Genomic DNA, 24,718 nt, shown 5'->3' with positions numbered 1-24,718 from the left:
TAATTTTGTTAGATCAAATTCCAAATTTTTCTTTACAACCTTATATGATAGATCAAATACCTCACACAGGACACTTTTCAAATGATTGGAGCTATATATCTTGTGTGAAATGACATGAATACCAAACCTTAATTCTACCTCAGATACTGTGCTAATCTTTAGACCTCTATCATCCCATTCTTATAGGGTTTTCTTTTGAAGTTCATCCTGACCTAGGGTTTTGGTTGTTTTGGCCTTGTTCAGCATAGGTAGACCCATGATCTTACGTATCATTTTCTTCATGATCAACACTAGTTGTTCTAACCATAACTAACCATTATGCACATGCTAAGAATATACCTAATTAACTTAATTTGGAAATTCCTTGACATATGTGGGATATGGGTTAACCCTTTGACCTTTAGATGCTTATGCTTAGGTTTTAGAGAACCATCAACATAAATTTCTCCTACAATACTGTCCATCTCTAGGGTTCCAATTTCTGTACAAAACACTTAAAATGAGTGTGAATATCGTTAATAAGAAGTACTTTTGGAGGAATTTGTGATTGAGCTCCATCTGGATCTAGTGACTCCACAACTACTGGAACTAACTTGAAATTGGGTGCTTTCCACTCCATGCCTTTTACCAACATTTTGGAACCTCTTTTTTCCTTGCTACTACTACTACTTCTAGATGCCGTGTTTGCTCGATAAATGAGAAAATTTCTTCAAAGAAATATTTGCTGCAAATTCTCTCAAGATTGTTTGGATGCACTAGAAATCACTCTGCTCTAGGTATACTAAAGTTGTGGTGAAAAATGAAGTCAAATTCTACCATTTTTGATGAAAATTATCCATTAATGCTTGGTACCATAATGATGTAGTGCATGAAAGACTATCATCCACTCACTATGCTTAGTAGAAACTTGTGAGTCGGCAATTGAACAAAACTTTTATTACTCCCAACCTAGCTCAATTGAGTCTATGACCAACCTTGCTTGGTAAGACTTGATTTCTTGTGATCCCTCTGTATCTGAAATACTAATTTGGATCTTCTACTTCCTTTCATTGGAACTACTTGAGATATGACTTGAGGATACAACTCCAATCCTTCCTTTGAGAATCTAATTGGAAATGGTGGAGTCACCCACTTCTTGAGTGACATGGCCATTATTTGAACTATCTTGCTCGATAGATTTGGGAATCCACTGATGTCTCATATGCTTCTTGATGTTATCAGCTTTAGCTTTCTTTTCATCTTCAACCTTTCCTATGTTCATGCAATTCTTAGCTATATGACCAAGTTCAGTTCAAGTATAACATCTTATGGTTGTATCCTTCTTTCTTAAGTGATGCCTTGCACAGTTTATGCCAATGTGTCCATATTCTCCACAATCATGACATCTACACCAAGTATTGTAGTCCCAACCAAATATTTCCTTTACAAGTTGTTCAGCTAGATTGAATGGTTTAGATCTACATTCAGATGCCTTGTGACCTTGTTTCCTTCATTTTTGACATTTACCTTCAAATTTTGGTTTCTCCTTGCATTCATTAGCTTTATGACCATGTTGACTACAATTGTAACATTTTCATTGAATTTTTCCTTTCCATTGATCCAACATTTGTTTGATGTATGACCTATCTTACCACAATGATTACAAGTAGGTCTTTGATTCCTTTGAGCACCTTGTTTAGAAGATTCACCTTCTTCTTTGTATCCAAGTCGTGCTTTACCTTTTTGCCCATAGAGATTCTACTCACTTTGCTAATTCAATTGATCCATGTCTGCTTGAGATTTCATTATCCTTTATTTGAGTTGTTTTTTAGAAATTAGATCAGATTTCAATCTTTCATTGATTTTTCTTTCAGTGATTAAATCATTCCTTAAACTTTCATTTTTAGATCTTAGACTCATGATTTCCTCATTTGCATTGGAGAGCTAATTGATAAGACTTTCTTGCTGAAGGGATTGATTTTGATTTGCATTGTTCTGTGCCTCCAAGTCTTCACTTGCCTTATTCCTTTGTTCCAAGATTTCACACAATCTTATTGACTAAATTTAATGTTCTCTTTTCAATTTTCTTACCTCTTCTTATAGAGAGCCATTCTTTTCTAGGAGTTCTTTGATTGCCTCATTTGCTTCATCTTAAATGCTTGAGAGGAAAAATTCTTCAATCTTTTCTTCAACATACTTGTGGTCATTGGGAAAGATGCTCTTTTGCTTCTTTGAGTTGAGCTATGGCCATCTCCAGATCTAGCTTCTCATGGTCAATAGCTTTGTCAAGTTTAAATATCTCCATTGTCCTTGATCTTTTCTCAAGCTATCAAACTTTATCCTAAGAACCACAAAGCTTTGATACCAATTGTTGGAAATAATCAAGACTAGCTAAGTTATTGAGAGGGGAGGGGTGAATTAGTAACTTTAAAACTCTAATTTAATTCAGCTCTTAATCAACATAATCCATTCACCATTTATTCAACTAATCTACTACAAGCATGAGAAACTGAAAGATAAACATTCATGACACATGAACATAGAATTTTGGTGACCTAGAAACCTTCCAAATAGAAAGTAAAACTGGGGTGGAGATGATACCCACAAAACTTCACTACTGCAGTATAAATTTGTCCTGTTAAGGCTTACATTGACCACTTCTGATGATCTACCCTATTAAGAGCAATTTGGATTGCTAGATCCACCTTATTAGAGGTTTTGCAAACATACAATGAAGTATGCACTCTATTAAGAGATTTGAAGAAAGACTATTAAGTCTACCCTACTAATGGATTTAGAAAATGGATTCACTTGTTAGGATGAAACATTAGATCTAACTTACAACTTGATTTCTAATTAGATCCTTGAAGTACAGATCACCTCTTATGATTGATATAACTTTACTACTCCTTGTAGACCTTGTTGAATACCCTACTCTGGTGCATATTTGCATTCACTCTTCTCAAAACATTATATATCTATACATCCATATACTCATTCATTCATACATACAATGCAAATGATACAATACATTACATATATATACCATTCCAATATTTACAAATACAAGGTTGGCTAAAACACAAGTAAAGAAAATATTACTAAGTCGGTCAAATAGTAGAAACTCAGGTTTTGTAAGCTGACTTGGTGAACTTCTGATACTTGGCATCCACTACATTACTCAGCATTGTCATGCACTCGATAGAAATAGAGGCTTGATCCATACTAATCACACAACATAGCTTTAAACTTGATGACCATTGGGACTTGGTAGATACTGAATACTTTGTTTACCTTGCATGCACTTGGTAAACACTGCTCATTCCATCACTCAGTAGACACTAGCTTCAAATCACAAAAATTGATGACTCGATAGACAATATGAAGCTCAGTGATCACTATCTACTCAATGATAACTACTGAACTACTCACTATCTATATTCACTTCGTAGCTTCTGGAATGCTCGGTATAAACTGTGAAACTTGGTTATCACTGGATTGCTTGGTGTACACTAGGGACTGAGTGATGATCTTGGTAACCATACAAAATTGAATAAGTGTTGTCACTAATGACAAATATAACATAATCTCAATAGGTAAATGCTTAACAAACTTTATATGTTAACTATGATTACCCTTACTTTAACTTAGTTGCAAAAACATAAAATAAATTAGCATGAACACATTTGACACCAAGATTTAACATGGAAACCCAATTTGGGAAAAACCACCAATTGCAACTAGTTACTATTTTCACTCTTCTAAAGTGATCCTTGTTAGGAGCCAACCCTATTAAAGGTTACAAAACACACTGTTAGGTGTGACCTTGATAAAGGATTTAATCACCCTATTAGGAGTGGCCTTGTTAGAGGTCTTTAGACAATTCAACAGAATTGCCATCTTGTTAAAGAATTTACAAATAGTTGTTAAGCCAGCTCTATTAAGAGATTTAGATCATTTCTGTAATGGTTAGAGAGTAAAAATGAGATGACTTGATTTGAATGCAAATGAATTACTAATTATAGATCTCTATTCTGGCTTGTACTTGATCCTTCCTGATCGAATGTAACTTTTTTGATCCATAAGGATATTCTGCTTATCCTTCAAATTTACTTCCTCTCTTCATCATTAAAATCTTCAAATAAACTCATCACATATTCATACTTTCTTTTTTTCACTTTGACATTCACAAGTTGACCTTATACTTATATCTTTCATATTGTCAAGTTGTCTCATATACAACTTAGAATAATTAATATGTTGATCTCAAATTGGTTTTGACAATTGAGTGTCAATACACTTAAGTCATTTATTAAGTTCATTCTAAACTTGTAGTATATGTCAAGTATAATATGTAAATATATACTACATTGAGTTGCAATGAGTTTCGAGTCACTCATGTGCTAAGTCACTTAAGTTTCGAGCAGATAATACATGCCAAGTGATTCAGGTGTCGAGAAAATAATAGATGCCGAGGAGTTTAGGTGCTGAGTCAGAGATAGAATTTTAGTATGTGTCGAGAATTAGTAACCTCAAGTTCTAAGTAATATAGATTTGACATAGTTTTTTGAGATTTCAAATACAACTATGTAAACCATTTTTTAGCTGACCTAAAAATAGAATACGATCTTTTGAAGATAAGGAAAAATCTATATGCAAATTTCCTATGTAATTACATGTAGCCAATCAAAAAAGGGAATGAATAAGTGATAAAAAGAATGAATCTCAGCCATAGATTCATACCTAACCCTAGGTCTTTTAGTCTTCTTAAGGAGGACAAAATCCAAAACTTCATTAAGAGTGAATGCATAAGGAATTGAGAGTAGAGAACAACCAAGTTTTTATGGAGACTTAGAAGGTGTAAGAGAGTGAAATGTAGAATCAGTTTGAGAAGAACAAAGGATAAGAGGATACAATATTGACATATTAGATTAGAGAGGATCAAGAAGAAAAAAGTATGGATTTGATCTTTAATCAAGCTATTAGAGCTAATCACAAGATCTATGCTAAAACATCCTAACAGGTGATTTTGGTTAAATCTCCTAGACAGAGTAGTCCTAACAAACTGTTGTAAATCCTTTAACAGGGTGACATTCCAAGTGGATTTCCTAAAGTCCTTTAGCCAGGCACACTTCTAATGGGGTGTTAAAATCATCTAACAAGGTGGGACTTAACAATCCTTATAAGCCCTTAACAGGGTAGGCCTTTCACAAGGTAGATCATATCTCATGGTCAACTCATTGTAACCTTAATAGGTGACACTTTATTACTGCAATAGTGAAGAATTATGGGTGTCATCCCCACCCCAATTTTACCTTCTCATTTGGAGGGTTTTTAGTTAATCATATTAGGTGTCAAATGTGTGATTGTTTAAGTGTTTACATGCTTTGGATGTTTATGTTTTTCATGTTATTTAAAGTTTATCTATTGAATGCATGAGATGGATGAGTGTTGAAAAGTTTTATGGGTTCATGTTTTAACTACTAATTCACCACCCCCCCCCCCCCCCCCCTCTTAGTAGTTTAAAATTCCTACTTTTAATTCCATCAGAATATTCATCACCTCAGTTGGCTAGAACCAATAGATAAATCAATTAAGCTTAATATGCCAAAATAAAAAAATCCTTCATTAGCCAACCCGGCTTGGTAGACACTTACTCATAAATGATTTCCTGTGTTAACCAACAAAATCTTGGTTAACACTACAAACTTGCAAAGATCTGTTGGCAACTATGTGAGCTTAGTTAACATTGGTTCCATCCAACTTTTCTTCATTAACTGAGTGATCTTGATTAACACTCATTTTCTACATACATTCCTTTGACACCTGAGTGAACTCAGTGAGCACTGCCTTTTGAACTAGGCAAATAGAGGAACGCTTGGTAGACATAGAAAAATGTCTTCACTACCTGAGTGAGCTTGACATATACTAATTGATAATGATATGAAATTTTTGTGACATCAAAGACAATACACAATTAATCAATTGTATCCAATAAGAATTTCCCAAAAGATACGAAAAAAAGATGATCATGAAGAACATCATTGAAGCATGAAGTTGCTAATACTGTCAAAATGCTAATCTAAAGAACCTCCAATGTATAGAACATGACCAAGTAGAGAAGTTTAAGTCTAAAGAGATGATCAATCCAAGATGTAAGGTTTCTTCATGGCCTCCAAAAATAGGAGTGAAATAATGTCCATATGATAAATGATCCATCTATCCGACCACTACAATTGTCTAATAGATAGGATTAAATATTGAATACATAGCTCACTCCATTGAACCAAGAAATTAATGGAGCCAAAATAAATCCCCTATAATGTTGAGAGGTAAGACATGAACACTAAAATTGAATGTAATATCTCCTGCAAAAAGAAGAACCAAGAACATCAAGAATGCAAGAGAAGTACAAACACCTATAATGGCATGTGTCATCGACACATCATGAGGTTAATGTCATGGATGGAATGCTCACTTGATGAAGTAAGATGGTGAATATGGACAACATGAAACCCCCCAAGAAAATGTATAATGTAGTGCAAGTACAACAAAACATAAACATGTGCAAGATCCCAAAATGCAATAGAGTGGCACTTTATCTCAGTGAGTTTCTAAAAATACTACAAATAGATGTCAACTAAGATCAAAAGAAACATAAGGCTAATACAATAGATAGTGCAACCCATGAAAAATCATCTAAAGAAACATAATCGATCCCTGGATCTCAAACAACCAAGATATCCACCAAAATGCAAAAAAAAAAAGAAAAAAACTAAATCGGATGTGCCTCGAGCAAAATCTGAAAAATTGAATGTCTTTGGGAGTATAAAATAGAACCTTTAACATTGACTACAAAAATTGGCAATAAAATATCATCAAAAGTTCAAATAAATTGCACCATCATGTCAAGCTCAAAACCATCTTTCTGGTGATATCTTGTTTGCAAAAAATTGAGTCCAGATGAGCAAGTTATGGTCAAAAAGCTAAAAGGGAAAAATAATAAAAATTACTAACTTTGGATTCATGCTAAAATATCTCAAAAAACATGTAAGTTTCATACCAAAACTATCTCAATTTGTGTACCAAAAGTTTTTGTTTTGGGTGTCCAAAAATATTGATTCGCATGCCAAAAGTCTTGATTTCTGTGTCAAAAATCTCAATATTTGTGCCAAAATAATTTCAATTTTTGAGGGAAAAAAATTCAATTTCAATGCCAAAAATCTTGACTTTCGTGCCAAAAATCACAAAAACATCATCTTGGGAAACATGCTCAATTTGGGAGCAATATTTTTTTGCCTCAAATTTCAACCATGTCCAAATTGGACAAATTTTATATGAAAATAGGGGTTTTGGGGTGCTATGAGCTCAACGGTGATGTCCTTTTGGGATCAAAGTGACCCAAAAATTAGTCACCCCTAGATTTAATACAAAATAACACTAAAAAATGAAACCCTCTAAAAGAAAAAGCACAAATCATAAAGACAAGGAAAACCTCTCATAAATGGAATAGGGGCATGAAGATCTAGAGCTCTGATACCATGTTGAAGTTAATGAAAAGCCAACCCCACAACTCCCAAGGATCACCTACATGCAAAAACCTATCACAGAAAGAGATGTAGAAGCTATGGAGGTTGAAATTCTGAGATCCATAGATGAGACATTCTTGATGTGCAAGAAAAAGAGATTGATATTATCAAAAGTGAATGAATTGTAAATTACAAAGAGATCAATCCTTATAAAAGGAGATCAAAACCCTAATAGGTAAAACCTAGGTTGAATGATAATAATTAATAAAAGAATTAACTATTATATGCCCAAAGTTTAGCTTAAGTAAACTAGAGATAATAAGTGACTTAATAATTAAATCGATATGATTTAATTAATAAGAAAATACTTTATTACTCTAACAAGTTCTTTTCATGAAAATATGGGAAACCGCTAGAAGAATATATATGGCCTTTTTGTATGCAAAAAAAGATCTTTTCTATTTTCAAGGATGAAATCTTTGTTAGATGGAACTCAAAAATAAGGAAAATACAAAACTACATATTTCAAAGATAAAGAATTAGAGCTAAGATGGACTAATTACATGAAGGTGATAGAGGGTCAAAGTATTTTTTTAGCCTAGTCAAGTTAAGAAAAAAATTTAAAAATAATTGAAGAGATTAAATGAGCCTTGGGCCTTGCTAAGGATATAGAGGAGATTAAAAATGCTTTTTTTCAAATACTACCAAAATATGTTTTCCTCCTAAATCAGCAATGGTAGAAGTTTTGGGTGGGAATCTAGTTGTGGGGATTGACACTAGCTTTACAGGGAATGTTTTAGGTGTGAATCTAGCTATGGGGATTGTCAACGATTTTTTAGGGAATGTGGTTGTAGATACTAGTAATGGATCAAGTGGGAATCTAGAGTAGGAAGAAGATAGAGTCTTGTTTGGCTCTAGTTCACGAAGGTTTGGGGATTTTGACTTTCATCAATCTGATCTTCTAACTACTATCCTTTCCCCTATAAGGTACCCACTTGAGAATATTTCAAAGGGGGGCCCTTACTCTATGGTATGTAAGGATATCAATGGATTACATGATGGGGAGCAGAAGAACGATAATGATGAAGTTGGTCAAAGAAAGTGGTCTTCTTTATTAGGGAGAAGAGAAGGAGGCAAGTCAACCTTCCCTCATGTTACCTCAAAATCATGTTAGGAAAAAGGTGAGTTTCAAATTTTTGTTTTAGACTCGATAGTTAATTTTTCTATTTCTAATATGGAGTTAACCCTAGTTGGGAAATTTTTGGGGGCCCATCCATATATTGAAACTTTAAGAAATATGATTAAAAGGAAATGGGTCTTTCAAGATCAAGTTGACATTTCTTTAATGTCTAAAGGTTTTTTCACATTTTTATTTACTTGTAAGGAGGATCTAAATATGGTTTTATGTGGTGGACCATGATTATTTGGCAATAGTTCCTTAATGATCAAAAAATGGGAATGAAATATGGACCTCTCAAATGCATTCTTTTTCACTACTCCTGTGTGGGTATGACTCCCTAGTCTCCCACTTGAGTTAAGGCATGAAGATATTTTTAAGGGGATAGTTGGATCATTTGGAGAGCTCATTTACATTAATAATATGACTTCTTTTAGATCTCAACTCTTGTTTTCTAGGATCTATGTCAAAGTAGTGCACTTGAAGGATCTTCCTCAGAAGGTGGAAATCAACTCAAAAATGGGAAAATTGATTCAAGAGGTTATTTTTGAATATCTCCCTAATGCTTTTTTTTTTTTGCAAAAATATGGGTCACTAGGGAAAAAATTTTCCTCTGAAACTTAAAAATAAGAAAAAAAGGTGGTAACTACGGAAAAGAAGGTTCAAAAAAGGGTATGGAAACCTAAAGTTTTAACTAGAGAATCTTTTCTAAAAGGTCAACAAATTGAAGATATCTTTAGGTCTCAATCTAACTATAGGAAGGAGGTGTTGGAAGATGAACATAAGAAAACTATGAATGATGAGATTATGCCTTCATCCTCTACTCAAGATAATGAGGAATTAGGAAGAATACAGAACCAGATGGTCATTTATCAAAATTATGTTGAGGAATTGGATGATGTGGATGGGCTAGGGGAGTTGAGGAAGGAAAAATATTAGCGGAAGGGATTGGAAATTTGGAAGATTTATTGAATAACTTTGTAGAGGACTATTTGAATGATGGAAATATCCCTCTATCAGAACCTCTTTTTGAAGAGATGTCCTTGAATGTGCTTGAACCCACTTCTAACCAAATGGAACAAAAAGTAGCTAAGGAAGAATTTAAATAGAAAATAAGACAAAGAAAAGAGGTTGAAAAGAAATGACACCTCTTATCATGTCAATAGGAGTAGCTACTTGATCAAGTAAATTGGAAATAGGATCTCTGAAATTGAAACTAGATGTTTGAACCCTAGAAAAATATGGCAAAAAGACATCCAAAAATAAGAGAGAAACATAAAGCTTGCAAAATATCATTGTTGGGAAGCAAATGACTATTTTGGATTTTACCCTTAAAGAGAAATGAAAATTATTACTTGGAATGTAAGGGGGATGAATAGCATCCATAAATTATATGTAGTTAGAAATTTTTTTGGGGATGGTAAACCTAATATTATGGTGATCTAGGAAATGAAGATAGAGAAAGGTAAAGTTGAAAGTCAAAAATCTTTTATTAACTATGGTCTTATGGTGAGTAGTTCTTAAGGAGCATCAGGGGGAACACTGATCATGTGGATGAATTCAATATTTTCTAGTACCCTAATGGATACCAATAAGCATTTTATTGTGGTCAAGATACATAATTTATCTTAGGGAAACTACTAGTATGTAGTTAATATATATGCTCCTAATAAAAAAAATGCTAGAAAAAGGTTTTGGGATTCTCTATCTAAGCTTAAAAGTTTAGATTATAATGGTAAATAGATAATGTTGGGGGATTTTAATGTTCCTCTCTATGAACATGAAAAAAAGGAGGCAATATCAGTCAATTGGAAGGTAGATTAGATCTTATGATTAATGGATATGGAACTTCAAAGTATTAACTTTACATGGAGAAATAAAAGATTTGGAAATGACTACATTCAAGCCCACCTAGATAGAGCCCTTATCTCTCTAAAACGGACTAATTATTGTGTTTTCTCACTTACTGCTATTCAAAAAATTTCCTCGGACCACTGTCCACTCCAATTTAAGGCTAAGCCTTTTCAAGCTAGGAAGAATTTTCCATTTAGGTTTAAGAAAATGTGGATGCACCATCCAAACTTTGATTATTTACTAGAAAAGTGGTGGAACATTAATATTGAAGTTACTACTCTATTTCATGTTGCTTCCAAACTTAACAATGTTAAAAAAGGGTGAGAGGATGGAATAAAAAATCTTTTGGGAATATCTTTCAGAGTAAATCGAATATGAATGATGAGCTACAAATTATCCAAGATAGAATTCAGGTGGAAGGTTATTCAAAGGAACTAGTTAGAGAAGAAAATGAAAAGTTGGTAAAGTACCATGATATTATATCTAAAGAGGAAATATTTTGGAGGTAGAGATCTAAGTGTATATGGCTTAAAGAAGATGATAGAGATACTAATTTTTTCATCTAACTATGTTGAAACATAGAGCTAAGAATTGTATTTCTAGACTTTCTAGGGGAAGGGATAAAATAATTAATGAAAATGAAATATCTAGAGAAATGGTTTCCTATTTCTCATCTCTTCTATCTTCTGACCCTAATGTAGATTTAATTAGATAGATGGAGCTTCTTGAAGCCATTCCTCAAGTGGTCACTAACAAGAAGAACAAAATGATGATAGCCATTCCTTCTGGGGATGAAATTTATAAATTTGTTTGCTCCTTTGAAGGAGATAAATCTCCCAACCTATATGGTTTTCCAATATTTTTCTTCCACAGACTTGGGGAAGTGGTTGGTAAAGATGTTTGTGATGCAGTGAAAGAATTTTTTTGGAGCAAAAAAAGTGCTTAAGTAGATCAATTCTACTTTCCTTTGTATTATTCCAAAGAAGTGTGGAGTTGATTCACCTAAACATTTTAGACCCATTAGCCTTTGTAATTAAATTTACAAAATTATCTCTAAAGTTCTTACTCTGTGCTTATTGGTTATCCTTCCTAACCTTATTTCTAATCAATGGAATGGGTTCATCCCTAGAAGGCAAATTTTGAACTCTATTGTTACTGTGCATTAAAATATTCATTCTTTATCTCTTTTTGATTCCCAAGGTTTTATGATGAAGGTGGGTATAGCTAAAACTTATGCCAGAGTAGACTGGAGTTTTCTTCAAAAGGTTTTACTCACTTTTGGTTTTAGTGAAAAAAATCTTAAGCTTATAATGCAGCTTGTTTCTACTTTTTCTCTGACAGTCTTTGTAAATGGGAGTTCTTTTTTTTTATATACCATCTAGAGGTCTAAGACAAGGTGATCCTATTTATCCTATTCTTTTCACAATTATTGCTAATAGTATTGGTAGGTTGGTTTTTAGAGGTAAAATTCAAGGTGTGAGACCTACTTCACATCCACTTCTTTGTTCTCATGAATTTGTCTAGATGATACCATTTTTTTGAGAAAAGGTGATGTTAGGGAGGCCAAAAGTCTTAAAGAGGCCTTGAATCTATGTTCTACTATCATTGGGCAATTGATTAATTGAGATAAGAGCTATCTCTTTTTTTTATTAATACTCATGTTCTTAGACAAAGGAAAATTTCTAACATTCTGGGATGTGTTGGACATTTGTTTTGCACGAGGTCAACGACAAGAATCCATTGCATAATTTCTCTCTTGAAAAGAAAATCTTTTTAAGGATCTACTCCAAGGTTCAGTATTTGTCTTGCGATGTACCAAAATCCACTCAGTAGAAGATAAATGTGAGTGTTCACAAGGAGGCCTTTGCTAGTTCTAAAAACTCTTTTATCTCAAAATTGAAGTAAATATGTTTTTTGTCTCAAAATATTACACCAAAAGAACAATATTTTTGTATTTTCTATTTTTCAATGCATGCAACTACCAATACAACTAAGATGTGTTCCTATTCTAAAAAGGGGTTAGCAAAGAAAATAACAAAACTAAAATAAAATAACATGAAATCAACTAACTTGAAATTGAAATTCCTAAATGGACATAAGCTATAGAACACAACACGCTATGAGTTAAACCTTCAAAGAAATCAATAGGAAACTAATGAAAATAGGAGCAACAATTCCTAGAATCCACTGATGCATTCGTTCGTGAGAATATTTAACAAATCAAATGATGTTTCACTCTTCATCAAATTACAAGGCCATGAAAATTTTGCTCATGTGAGACAAAAAGCTATGTAGACACAATCAGGTGATCTCTTCTCAAGCTTGTTACGTTAGCAAAATTTGTATATCTATAGAAAACACCAGAACTAGAAGATCGCACAACTATAAACAACACAATAAACCTTTGGCTCAATCACAATCTCATGAATAAAATCCACAAAAAAATGACACATTCAGGCAAGAATAACTACACTCTGAATGCTAGCACCAAAAGAATAATTTTATTGCATAATAACGGTGGCCCTTTGTTACATTTTACAATGGGGTATTTATAAGAAATCATCTCCTCAATTTGTGTTGAGAGTGAGAGATATCTTGATCTGATAAAATTATTTTAAAACATTAAAACAAACTAAATATATACAAACTGACAATCTAACTGGTGCTTAGAGGGACTCCATCCACATTTTATTCATTAATTGGATGCCTAAGCCCTTTACATGTCAAAAAATAAATAAAAGCATGAGAGAGAAAGTAGGAGAAAACCTTGAGTCAAAGTGGAACTGTATGGAGGTTGCAAAAATAGAAGTTAGCCCTTCACTCTGCGTGTGTCAAAGTTAACTTGCCATCAAAACATGTCCCTAATGCATTGAATATGCTATTTTTGGAACTCACAGTAAACTGTCAGCACACCTCTGAATTATGGAGCTACAAAGCTAGCAAGCTATAGACCTACAAAGTTATAGACCTACAGACCTGCGGAGCTGAGGACCTTGACATGGTCAAAATCTCAAAATTTTACTAAGTGTCAAAATTGAAATTCTGGCCTCTGAATTTTTTCATCTTCATCCTAAAACTATGTTTGGATGTTTGCCTTTGAATTTCTCTATCATTTCAGTAATCTTAGCAGCATTTGGAATATCCAAAGCCTCATACTTGTTCTTGACCTTCTGTCTATAGTTGTCCACCTCAATTTGAGTCTCTGCAAAATCTCTGAGTTTGGTGTCCAACTCTAATAGTGCTTCTTCCATCCTGAATGCTTGTCTGATGTCTTAATCACTGGATGCTTCCTCCAAATTCTTCCTAAAATTTTCTATGACTACCTCAATGTTCTTCATCTTCAAAAATGTCCAAACATGCATCACTGTACAACTTTTCTTCTTCCAAAATTTTCTCTTGGGCTTGGTCCTTGAGCCTATGTATCTCATCATGCAATTTTTCCATCACTTTATTTCCATCTATAATCTTTTCTATCTAATCATCTATCATGTCTAACTCTTCTCCGGTATATACACCAATCAAAATGCAGTATGTTTTCCCTTTTATGGCTTATAGAGTTTGTAAATCCTTGCTCCATGCTCGTACCTCATCCATGATACTGAAGTCCCACCTCAAAATTGCCATGATCTTATCAACATTCTCCTATGTAGCATGCAGCAAATTCAAACTTCCTATGATTATAGTGACACCCTTATCCTCAAGGCTATCCTGCTAATCCTGACAAGCTCTCAAAAATGGACTGACTCGTACACCTTCCCCTTCTCTAAGAATGGTATTAAAAGTTTCCTCAGGGCATTTAGAATCAAGGGGACCAATAACTTCAGCTAGATATCCCTTTAAGATCTCAACTTGCCTTCGAAGTGTTCTGATTTCAATTCCATCATGTTCCATGTGGTTGAGAACCTTGTTGACTCCCATAGTCATCATCTATCAGGATGTATCCCATGTAGGATTTCCTAACATAATATCTTTCACTTCATAGTCTTCAAGACTAACAACTTCTACATCTATATCTTTAGGTGGATGAGCCACTTGTGCAAATAAGTCTTAGTTTTGTGTAGTAATGACGAATGCAAATGGAATTGCATCATGTAATTGAGACTCAGGCTTGTTCAAAATCTCTACAATGTCACAAATATAATCCTTTGAAGCACAGAATTGATGCTTGACACTTCTCATTATTTCCTTTCGAAACCATCTTGGGATATGTCTTTCTATAGCCTTGGCTCTAGATGATGAAGGGATGTGTTCAACTACCTCCTTCCCCTTATCGCTCTTGCTTAGAGTCTCCTATTGTGAGGACTCTTCTTCTGTAGTCTTAGTTTCTATAGATCCTATAGTTTGATCCTCAACTTCCTAAGAAGTTTGTTGTACACATTCTACTATATGTGCCTCTTTTGATGGCTCATAAGTAACCCTTGGTTCTAGTTGCTCTTGTAATGATGGTTCCTTTTGAACATGTTCTTATTCTAAACTTAGAGTTGGAGGAGTTACTGAACCCTTATCTACCATGGTGACCTTAGGTGGAGATGGACAAGTGAGATGAGGACCTTGTGTTTTGGGTGGCATCTATGTCCAATCTTGCTATTGAAGTTCACTTGTAGGGGTATCTCTAATCTTATCTCCAACTAACTCCATACCCATGAGCATGAAATCAAAATCCATGATGGAGAGAACATCACCATCTTGCTTATTCACCCATAATTGTACTTTGTATTTAGAAGAAGAGAGAATCTACCATTTCAGCTTGAGTGGTGAGATATTTGTGGCATTCTTCCTTCTTTCCAATTTTGTGGCTTTTTTCGGCAAAGTTCTCCTTTGTAGAGGCACTTCTTCCTCCTCCTCATCTAATTTTGTTTCCCCCTCATTTGATTCTTCCTTTGGAATGGTCTCAGGAATAGATGGGTTAGGTACTAATCTTTTATCAACCCTTCACCTCTTGTTCATTCTAACCTTGATCCTCTTTTATTTTTTTGGAACCATAGGAGAAGTGGACTCTTCATGCACCTAAGGAATTGAGGTCTTTTGAATTTCTCCCTCTTCTCATTGACTTGAAAAAACAAGAGGCAATGGAAATTCAACCTTGATATGAGAAGCTCCACCATCCTAGGGCTCTTGGGGACTTGATTCTTGTTGTTGGGAAGGGACATGTTCTTCAACATGCTCTGTCTGAAACCTCTGAGGAGAGACTCTTTTCGTCTTTACCTTCCTCTCTAAAGACTAATAATATCCCATTGGATGATCAAGTTGGTAGATTTTTTTAGGCCTAATAGGATACTAGATCGCAAAGATAGGAACTGTGACTTTCCTTCCCTTACCCCTTTCTAGGTGAGCATGTGTATGGAAGATCATTGTATCTAGAATTGGATCAAGTGGAAAGGATTTCTTGATCCAACTCTTTATCATTCAAATGACACATCTTGCTTAATGATTAATATCATCTCCTTCCTCTCTATCAACTTCTGCATTTAGAATGGGTCTCTCACCAACTTTATCTATATTGAATAGAGGATCTAGTAGTTCCTTGGAGTCCTCTAGCCTTATCTCATCAAGGATGGTCAAATGGAGAGCCTTCTCTACTATATACAAAGTCATCTTACCATAGTCTTTGATGTGAACATCATAGTCATTTGTGGCATTCATCCAATGATCTTCAATGGCATCCTCATGATAGAACTCGTTTCCTACCAAGTTTTCCACTTTACCAACATTGTCAAAGAATGGCCGAGGAGAGTTATACTCTTCAAGAGGGTAGTTCTCCCATCCCCACTTGAAAGTCAGGATATCCTACTTTCTATTAACCTGATATGCTCCTATTATAAAAGGCCAATCCCAACAAGGTCTCTTTTGTCTTTGATCCTCTCATAAGTTGGCTCAATCTGCCAGGATATTTCCATTAGAACCAATTTGTCACTTGGGTACCTTGGGAGTTTCTTCGAATTGATAGATGCACTACCTACCTGAATATATGTAAATTTCCAAAACTGGATGAAATATACTTTGAGAGTTGTGATCTATGCCTTAGCTTCCTCAGAAAATCTCTTCCCATAGTCTCCTTCTATGAATCAAATGATGGTGAAGATGAAGGCATCATTTACAATCCTATAGTCTTTTCTCTGTGGCGAGAGCTTCTTCTTCACCTGCTGAGGATAGAATATATATGGCCATCCATTAGAGTCTTTCATACTACCTTTCTTGTATAAACCAAGATAGCTCATTGCCCTCACTGCTAGTAGGTAAACCACATAAGAAGTCATATAGAACTTCTTATTATTCTTTACTGTCCTCAACTAATCACACAAGTTCTTGCTTAGCATGGTGGCCCAATCCAATGGTATCTTTGCATGCCTGATAGTCTCAATGAAGTTGACCATAAATGGAGCAAGATTGCGTACTATAGTTAATCCCATGACTCTACTCAGGAGAGTGATCTAGTATCCAATATCATCCTTCATGTATCCTCGTGTCATATCCACTTTGTTGATTTTCTTTCCCCGAGGTGGCTTCTCAATGAATTATAAGGAATGTATGATGTTGATAGCCTCCTGGTGGTGATCTTTATACCATCTCTGAGCTATTTTGTAAGAGATTTAGATGAACTAATCAGCTCTAGGAAGATGGAAGACTCGCTCAATGTTATCAGGTCACAAATCTAAAACCACTTCCTCGATAATGCTCTTGACTACCCTTTCATCAGAAACAAAGTGTCGAGAAAGAGTCATGATCAACTTAGTTGACTTCACTGTCCCTGGATGTGATGCTACATTCACTAATCCAAATCAAATTAATGTGGACCTCAGGGATGATCTCTTTGTTGGACTATTGCAAACTCTTAGGAATTCTCCCAAGTTTGTGTGTCCAAGGTCTGTGTCTTTGATCTTAGCGTAGTCATTATGTAATCTTGATTTTGGGGTCATGCCTTGAAATTTGTAAACAACAAGTTTCGCAACTTATCTAGATGTAGACACCATCTAATTGTGTTACCTATGGATCATGAGAAAAAAAAATGATTAGTCACTAGATAGCAAAAAACACCGGCAGGGAAAAAAAAAATCCCCTTTCGGGACTTATTCATTATTATTATTTTTTTTTTTATTTTTTTTTTTTTTAATAAAAAATTTATCCCTTATTTATATATTTTTTTAAAAATTTTAAAAGAATTTTCAAGAAAAATAATGAAAAGTGTGACCGTGCAAGCACAACCAATGCTTCTAGGGCATGAGCATGAGCACCGCGCCAACGCCCTACACTGCGCCCAGTGTCACGTGGGTATCATGCGGGCACCACGTCAAGGCCCCAAAGGGGCCACATAGGTGTCACACCTAGTGTCATGCGCAATGCTGCAAAGGTGCAATGCAGGCACCGCGCACAACACAGGCGTCGTGCAAGCACCACACGAGCATCGCATCCAACACTGCGAGGGCACAGACGTACACACCACACAAGCTCCAAGATGGTGTGCATGCAAGCATCTTGTCTAGCACCATGATGACACAAACATACATGTTGCGCAGGCTTCATGACAGTACATCGTGCAAGCGTCACATCCAGCACCATGAGGCACGAACATAGGCACCGTGCGAGCTCCGCAGCGGTGCACCGCGCAGGTGTCCACTATACATGAGCATCTTGGGTAGGAGCACTGGGTGTAGTAAACACACATGTGTGCACCCATGGGTGCATAGAAAACAAAAAAAGGGGGGAGGGGGGGTCTACTTACCTCCACCCCTCTTCCTCGAACTTTGAACACTCAAAAACACAAAAATGAGGAGAAAAGGGGAGGGCAAGGGTTGTATAGCCCTTCCTCTCTTTGTGTAATGTGTGCTGCGCTTTGACACACAAGCACGAATGAGGGGAGGTGAAAATTTTATTTTTATTTTATTTTATTTTAAAAAATTGACTCTAAAATTCTAACTTCTAACCAAATTTTCTTCTCCTGACTCTCGAACTGTGAGTCCGAGAGTCAAAAAAAGTAGGGGGTCCCCATTCCTAGAAAGGAATGGGGCATGTGTTGTGGACACCACAACAAATAGCCCCCAAAAAAGGAAGAAATGACCAAGGAATTTCTTCATCAACAAACATTCCTTCGATGTGTGTCAAACATCAACCAGACTTTGAACATCTTGAGCATCTTTCAGATGACAATTCAATCTAAAACTTAGAACTTGAAACCTTCAAGCTTAGTGTGTGTGTCATGTATTAATTCCCTTTGATGTGCCAGGATGTAGTCAATCAAATTTTTTTGACAACTCAAAATAATCTTCCACTCCTAGCTCATTCTTTTGGAATTTCCACGAAGGCTTTTATCAATCAATTTCTTGACCCAATGAGAGAATCAATTCAAGGGCTCTTGATGGGGTGCCACATTCTTTTAATTTATGGCCTTTTGAATAATTGCTTCATGTTGTTTAGAATGCTTTTGATGAAGCAATATTTTAAATAGAAGATACTTTGTTTTGTAACATATCTTTAGCTATTTCAGATCCTTAGAATCCTTCAGACTTAACACTATCTTTCCTTTTTCTTTTTTTCTTTTTTTTTTTCTTTTTTGAATTATGTATCCTGACTACACTTAGACTATGTAGTTAGAACATTAGTTTCATTTCTTGGATTTGATCTCTTATGAACATCCCTCATGTTCCTCTTTTAGAACTTTTTGGAAACTCTCATGCCAAACAATGATCCTAGCAACCTTTCGAGGAGATCCTTCCCATTTGAACTAGTTAGAGTTTGAATCATCTCTTCTCATCTTTGACTTCAAATTGAACAACACCTAAAATGATCAAATCTTTTAAATTTGCAAATTGTTGAGAACTTAGTGCTCTAGGCCTCTGATTTCCAGACTGAAAGTTCCCTATTTCCACAAGAAATGTTGGTTGCTCGGTTGGTATAAGACACACAATCGTCCAAATATTTTGACAAAGAAATACCTCTTCCTAAAATTGAAACCAAAGAGTGGTTAGTGAAATCTTAAGAGAAAATCTCAAGTACACCTTATCCCCTATGATTGACACAACTTTGAAAGGAAAGACATGACTGAAAGCAAACACTCAACTTGGAAGCAAACACACTTGTGACAATAAACACACAGGAATGCAAATCTAAACTAAATGCAGAAATAAAACCTAACTAAATTTTTTTTTTTTTTTTGTGTCTCTTAGGCCTAAAAGTGTTTTCTCCCAAGATTTTTGTAAATTGATAAGGGCTCATTTTACAAGCATTGGAACTTGGTATGACTACACAACTTTTCTTTCACCTTATCCCAGATTAAAACAAGGTAAGAAATCTTGAATGATTTTATTGTGGCCCTCTTGTTGAACCATCTTTTTACCATTGCTTGATGTTTATCCATGTTCTCTAATTCAATTGTTCATTTCTCATCCATTTCTAGGAGATTCATCAATCTCATTTGAACTTTATTAGCATCCTCAGCATACCCACTCATGAATTTCAAAACCAAAATTTTGAGATTAAGTGGGAACACTAGTTGTTGTCTATAAATGAGCAAGTATGGAGAAGTCCCCAAGGCATTTTTGACTCTTACTCAATCTGTCCATAGGGAATATTTCAATTGTGTATGCCAATCCCTAGGATTCTCCTTCAACAATCATTTTATTACTGTGATCAAGTTCTTTTTGGTAGACTCTGCTACCCCATTTCCTTGTGGGTAGTAATTTGAAGAGAACTTGATAATTACCTTGTTTTCAAATTCCCATTGGACCAAGAATGTAGATGCAAAAGCAAATCTATCATCACACACTAGGACAAATTGCATTCCAAACCTAGTTACAATATGTTCTTCCAAAAAGTTAGTCACCACCCTAGCCGTGCAGTTTTTGAATGGCTCTACCTCTATCCATCATGTACAATAATTTGTAGCTGTAAGGATAAATGTATGTCTAGTTGATGATGGTGGATTGATTGGACCTATGAAATCTAGTCCCCATTTTGAGAAGGGGTGCACCTCATACACCGGTTATAATGGCATTACTAGGTGCCTCTCCTTGTTAGCATTGGTTTGGCATATATGACAAGAGTGCACATGTTGAAAAGTATCCTTGAATATCGATCACCAAAATTAACCTAATATTAGAATCATGTGAGTGGTTGCTTCTGCTGAACCATGTCCTGTACCATATTTATCATAGAAACGTTCCAAGACATCCTTAGCTTCTTCATGTCCTAAACATTTTAGATAGATCCCTTCATAGTTCCTTTTATACAACTTGTTATCAAGTAACATGTAAGACTTGCATTTCATCTTAAGTCCCCTATGTTGTGAACTATTCATCCATTTAGTGCATTGGTCTTGTAAGAGACAATAAACAATGTCTTGGTACCACACATCTGTCACCACACCTTGGTTGATATCAACTTATGATATAACCATCTTCTTTTGATCATCTTCATCTATTTCATAATCAAACTTGAATTCCTTTTGATTTCCATCTTGGTTATTAGCTATCATTTTTAACAACCCTTGACCCTTTACTAATCTCATAGATTGAATTTCAAGATTGAATTCTTGAAGTATAGCCATCCACTTTCCTCTCCTTTCACCAAGTTCATTCTGCATCAAAAGCATCTTTATTGTTGGATCAAGTACAATTGCATACACCTTACTTCTAAGTATGTAGTGATGAAACTTCTTTACTGCCTTGATTAATGCAAAGGATTGTTTATCAAGATTTGAATATTTCAACCCAACATTCTTCAAAGGACAACTCATAAAAGCAATTGGTCACTCATCTTCCTTCTCTCTTTTTTGTGTCAAGATCCCTGTGCAAGAGTGTTCAGAAGCAAAGGAATAGATCTTGAATGGTAACTCGTAATCTGGACTCACCAAAACTAGGGCTATGGAAATGGCAATCTTAATATCATTGAATTATTTCTTTATCTCTAGTACCCATTCTATTTTAGCCCCTTTTTTGAGTAAATCATTGAGGCGACAGACTATCTCTGCAAAACCACTTATGAATTTGCATATAAACTTTATCTTTCCAAAGAAAGATTTCAATTCCTTCTGACTGTGTGTAGGTGCTAACTTCAAAATAGACTCAACTCTATTTGGATCAATGGAAATTCTAACATCAAAAATGACATGTCCTAGGAGCTTTCCTTTAGTAACACCAAATGAATATTTCTTGGGATTGAGGGATATGCCATATTTATGACATCTATTAAATACCTACTTTAAATCAGCAATATGGGTACTTCAATCTTTTGAAAAGATAGTCAAGTCATCCATATAGATGACTATACACCTATTTATCAATCCTTTGAAAGCTTCATCTGTTGCTCATTGAAATATAGCTCCCACATTAATCAATCCAAAAGGCATCCTTTTGTAAGCAAACATTCCCCACTTTTTTGTAAAAGCAGTCTTTAGCCTATCTTCTTCATCGACCATCACCTGATTATATCCTAAGTAACCATCCAAGAATGACATCATCTTTGAACCATTAACAATTTGCAATACCTCAGCCAGTGAGGGTAGAGGATAGTTATCCTTCTGAGATGCTAAATTCAAGTTGCAAAAGTCAACACAAAGATGAATCTCTCAGGTCTTCTTCCATACGGGAACCAAATTTGCCACCCATGTGGAATGAAGGATGGGAAATATGATCTCAGTATCTAGTAGTTTCTTTACTTCTTTCATAATCAGTGGTTCGATAATTGGATTTACTAGTCTCTATCTTTGTTGAAATGGCTTTGCATTAGGTTTCAGCGAGATGTCATGTGTGATAATCGTAGGATCATAAGTCTTCAACTCTTCATAGCTCCAAGCAATGACATCCTTATACTCAGTGAGTAATTTGAGCATGTCTTCCCTTTCTTGTGAGGTACATGCTTTTCTTATATGTACCATTTTTGGTTTTTTGTTAGAACCTAAATTGTATGAATCACATTCTTTGATTCCCTTTTCTTGAGTTTCCCTCCTATTGAGTGCCAATTGATCATGGTCAAAGATGCATTCAAGTTCAACCATCCCTTTCAGAATAGTGTTAGTTTTTAAATTCAAAATCCCATCTTCATCTTCAAGTCCATTATCTTTAGGTCTGTCATCTGGTGTATCATCAATTTCTTGTCCCTCAAAATGATGACTACACATGATAAACTCAAGTATATGTTGATCATCTTGAAAGACCTGAAAGTTTGTGATATTATCAGGGATGGATGGGACAGTGACCAATTCTACTAAAAATCTTTTCAACTTGGTCCTTTCAACTGGTTGCAATGCACTGGCTAAGATGGCAAGAGCATCTGCTACCATGTTCTTTCTTCTTGGAATGAATTTGATGTTTAAGGCCTCAAAGTCATCCAATATGTCCCATACCCTTTTCTTGTAAGCCATTAATCTTTTTTCATTGCAGGAATATATGGATTTTACTTGTCGTGTGACCAATTGGGAATCCCCCTCAATTTTAAGAGTTGTGACTCCCTTTTCAAGTGCAAAGAGGAGTCCTTGAATTAACGCCTCATATTCTGCACCATTGTTGGTACATCTAAATTGCAATTGATATGCGGCATAGAAAGATCTACTTTTTGGGTTGATTAATTTGATACTCACTCTAGCCCCACTCTTGCACCTAGAACCATCAAAATGGAGTGTCCAAATTGCATTTTCCTTAGGTTTTCTAACATTATGCTTATTTGTCCTTAACTTTTCCTTGACCTGAGCCTTGAATGATTGTTTCTTAGGAACCCATTGTAACTTTCCTCGTGTAGGGATTGAGGAATCCCCTTGATATCCTATGGATAGAGGAAGTGTGTGTTTTTCTTATTTTTCCTAAATTTCCCCTATCAGCTCTTTGATTTCCTCAACTTTAGGTTCAGGATGAATGACTACTGAAGTCCATCCTTTACCTTTCACATATCATCTTCTTTTTTGAACTTTAATCATCCTTCGAGGAGGAGAAGATAAACCTTCACCATCTGAAGAGGTATCACTCTATGATACATTTAAATCTTCACTTTCTCTTCAGTCCTTTCAATAAGGGTGGATGAATTCATTGAATCTTGACTTTCTGTGAGTTCATCTTTTGAGGTCTTTGTATCCTTTTTCTCCATCATGTGGGTCAATACCTTTGCAACTGCTTCTTGAGATTATGAACATTTAAATTCAAAGTGACTAACTTTGTGTAATTGACAAAATCCCAAAAGGAGGAGGATGTTGGGGTTAGCTTCTTCTCCTAAACAATATAGATTGGTCACCATACTTTCTATGAATTGTGTCACGGTTTCACTTTTGGGTATCAGAACCTTAGGTTCTTCATTTTGATCTTGAGTTGTATTTTTTGGAACCATATTCAATACCATCACTTTGTACAAACCCAAATCCAATTGTAAGAATGCTTTCTCCTTTGAGGCATTGTAATCTTTGATCATTGTTTTCAATTTGGGCTCAGCATCTATCTTGATTTGATTGTTCAATCCTTTCCATGGCAACCATAATTGAGTGAAGTCTGTAGAGAACCATCCTCTAAGACATTTTTTCAATTGTCTACTCAGGAGTAATCCATATGTCTCTAGGATATCAACCACATGTATGTCAATAATATCCTGGATCCGAGGATCAACCGTCAACTATATCTGCACATCTTTCAATAATCCAATGACTTTTACCTCTATTTTATCCAACTGTATCACCACTTAGTTAGAGGTTTGAGGGTCAACTCCTAGCCTTTGGGCTATTGATAATGGCATTACATTACATGAAGCTCCTGAGTCAATGAGGCAATTGTGAAGATTCTTCCCATATATCCTTATGATTAGAAAAAATGGGGGTACCTCAACTTTTTCCTTGAACATAGTGGGCATTTCTTCTATAATATTTTCTTATTGTGGCACCATCTTTTGAGGGACAATATTTGTATTGTAGGAAACCTTTGTATTATCCAATGTCTTCATGAGCACTTCTCATTGTTGTGGAAAATTCTGCAACATGTCGAACATGGACATATTGGCTTTAGTTTTCTTCATATAATCTATTTCATTATACTTTTTAGTAGACCAAGTGGGGTTCTTCAGTATTGTTGGTATGTTCACTTGATTCTAATACGATTGTCCTCCTTCGGCTAGCCTTATCGATGGTGGATTTTTGTTTGTTCTTGGATTAGGTGGACTTGGTTGTAGACTAGGAGGAATTCCATCTATCAAGGGATCCTTTTTATTTCTG

Source organism: Cupressus sempervirens, chromosome 11 (assembly GCF_028749045.1).
Source record: "Cupressus sempervirens isolate cs-2001-9-10 chromosome 11, ASM2874904v1, whole genome shotgun sequence".
Classification (NCBI taxonomy): Eukaryota; Viridiplantae; Streptophyta; class Pinopsida; order Cupressales; family Cupressaceae; genus Cupressus; species Cupressus sempervirens.
This window is presented reverse-complemented; position numbering follows the sequence as displayed.